The sequence below is a fragment of the Sinocyclocheilus grahami genome, unplaced genomic scaffold, assembly GCF_001515645.1.
Source record: "Sinocyclocheilus grahami isolate Dianchi unplaced genomic scaffold, SAMN03320097.WGS_v1.1 scaffold310.1, whole genome shotgun sequence".
NCBI classification, from domain to species: domain Eukaryota; kingdom Metazoa; phylum Chordata; class Actinopteri; order Cypriniformes; family Cyprinidae; genus Sinocyclocheilus; species Sinocyclocheilus grahami.
In genome coordinates this window covers 455,959-459,090 of record NW_015505489.1, presented here as the reverse complement: position 1 = coordinate 459,090, position 3,132 = coordinate 455,959, and positions in this window count along the sequence as shown.

Genomic DNA, 3,132 nt, shown 5'->3' with positions numbered 1-3,132 from the left:
AAAATCAACAAAAGAGCAATGATATACAAGTGCTATAACAAGTCTCAGTTAGCTTAACGCAGTACATGTAGCAAGGGTTTTTTTAATAATATAATAAATGAAAAGAAAACAGATAGAATACAAAAAGATTAGAAAGCAAGTGTTAGGTTTTTTTTTAAAGAAAACAAGCAGCAAATGAATAGAGTGCAAGTCTAAAAGGGACAAGTGTTTTTTTTTTTAAAGAATAGAAGTGCTAGAGTTAGAGGGTCAAATAAAGATGGTAGAGATGTGTTTTTAGCTGATTCTTGAAGATGGCTAAGGACTCAGCTGCTCGGATTGAGTTGAGCAGGTCATTCCACCAGGGAACATTTAATTTAAAAGTCCGTAAAAGTGATTTTGTGCATCTTTGGGATGGCACAATAAAGCAACGTTCACTTGCAGAACGCAAGCTTCTAGAGGGCACATAAGTCTGAAGTAATGAATTTAGGTAAAGGGGTGCAGAGCCAGTGGTTGTTTTGTAGGCAAACATCAATGCCTTGAATTTTATGCGCGCAGCTAATCATAGCCAGTGCAAATTGATGAACAGAGGTGTGACGTGCATTCTTTTCGGCTCATAAAAAAATTATCTTGCTGCAGAATTCTAGATTAATTGTAAAGGTTTGATAGAACTGGCTGGAAGATCTGCCAAGAGAGCATTGCAATAGTCCAGCCTGGACAGAACAAGAGCTTAAACAAGGAGTTGTGAAGCATGTTCTGAAAGAAAGGGCCTGATCTTTTTGATGTTGAATAAAGAAAATTAAATAAAAGTAGTACGAGTGTTAACACTATGATATTAGAGTCTATGAATGTTTGGCACAAAGATGTGTTACTGTTCAAGTCTCAGCGTTTAATATTAAGCATTAATATTAATTTGAAATATCAGCCAGTGATTATGATGGTGTGTGTGTACTTGTGTGTGTGTGTGTGTGTGTGTGTGTGTGTGTGTGTGTGTGTGTGTGTGTGTGTGTGTGTGTCTGTCATTGCTCAAACCTGTGATGTCAGCGGTAAAGTCTGTGTGGGAGCTGTTGGGGGTGATGGAGCTCTTTGTTTCTTTAATTCCACTTTTGGGGACATCTTGGAGATGTTCATCACAGACTGAGACTGACCCAGAGTGCTGGGACGGGTCTCCACACATGGACCGCTTGCCACCACCGACATACCCTGAGCAAAAAACAAAGAGAGACACTTTAATAGAAATACAAATACACATTTAAGAACATATTCAAAAGGCATACATGAATGAGTGTGTTTACACACACACACACACACACTCATTTGTATTGTATTTATTGTCAGTCATTATGCAGAGTACAAGTACAGAGCCGCTGAAATGCATCTAACCAGAAGTGCAAATAGCAATAATATATATATATATATATATATATATATATATATATATGGTCGCATTCGGAGTATCCTACTTGCTTTTCTGAAATGAGACAGCCTCGATGACGTATGCAACCTTCGAATGCGACCTCCGGAGGACACAGCCTTCTAAATGAGACACAGCTCCGGAGGTCGAATTTGGAAAGAAGGCGAAAGCGGCGCGCCTAGCGTTTTCCACGCGTTTTCAGGCGCGACATGCAAATGTGGTTTTGTTTTGAAGGAGAAAAAAAGCATATTGCTGGACTCGGTCGAGACCAACGAGAATATTTGGCGAGTCCGAGACCATAGAAAAATGTCAGACCGGACTCGAGTACTACAGCAATAATATATATATATATATATATATATATATATTAGGGCTGTAGTACTCGAGTCCGGTCTGACATTTTTCTATGGTCTCGGACTCGCCAAATATTCTCGTTGGTCTCGACCGAGTCCAGCAATATGCTTTTTTTCTCCTTCAAAACAAAACCACATTTGCATGTCGCGCCTGAAAACGCGTGGAAAACGCTAGGCGCGCCGCTTTCGCCTTCTTTCCAAATTCGACCTCCGGAGCTGTGTCTCATTTAGAAGGCTGTGTCCTCCGGAGGTCGCATTCGAAGGTTGCATACGTCATCGAGGCTGTCTCATTTCAGAAAAGCAAGTAGGATACTCCGAATGCGACCTTCGAATGCGACCTTCTTTCACAGGAATTCGGAGGGAGCATGAGGTGTAGCCTTCGCTGCTACAGATAACCCACAATTCTTTGCATCGCCGTGAACAACCGTTGTTAATTTGAAAAATGCCGGCGCCGGCAGATGTACACACAAGCGCAGATGTGGTGTTTACAACTTACCTTAATTCGCCTCGGTACAAACTGATAAATTTTGTTTTTAATAACCTCCTCCTTTTTTTCTCTAATAGATGCCTGCTGTATGTATGCTGCAGCTCCTCAAACATTGAACAAAATAAAACAAGTAAAACAATTTTTTTTTTAAATTACTTTCCAAATTTAGAAATAATTTTCCTTCATTTAAGTAGTGTGAGAGCGCAACAATGCTCTAAATGTGTTGGCATAGCAACGTGATACTTCCGGTTTCCTTTTCCGCCCGTCCTACGAAGGCCGTCTCATTTAATTCTAGGTTGAGGACACTTCGTATATGCATCCTACAGAGGATTCGACCTCCGGAGCATTCGACCTCCGGAGGGTGCAGCCTTCTAAATGGGACACAGCTAAATGAGACATAGCATCTGTAGCCTGCGCTCTATGCTTGCGCTCCCGTGGCGTCTGCCGTTGCTAAGCAACCATGACCTGCGCTCTCCATGAAGACGCGGAAGTTTCAGCAAAGGATAAATGGATTTGCAGCACTAAAAATCCCTTGCAGTAGCTCTGCTACTAAATTTATTTTTAAAAATGGCTATCCTTGTACAGCTATGATTAGCTGTTTCTCCGTCTTGGCTTAGCTTTCGATTTTGTTTCGGGAAAGGATGAAGCTGATTGGTTGATTCTTGTCACATGACCCACGGTGCACTTGCTGTGTTTTGAAAAGTTTAGATGTTTCTAATTTAATTTTCTACCTGTTAGATTGTGTTTTATTAACATCTACACCTACTTCCTTCTACAGCATTTATTAATATTAGCTAACTTTAATTTCAGCATTCACTAATGCATTATTCAAATGACAAGTTGTGTTTGTTAACATTAATGCACTGTGAACTAACATGAACAAACAATGAATGAACAACTGT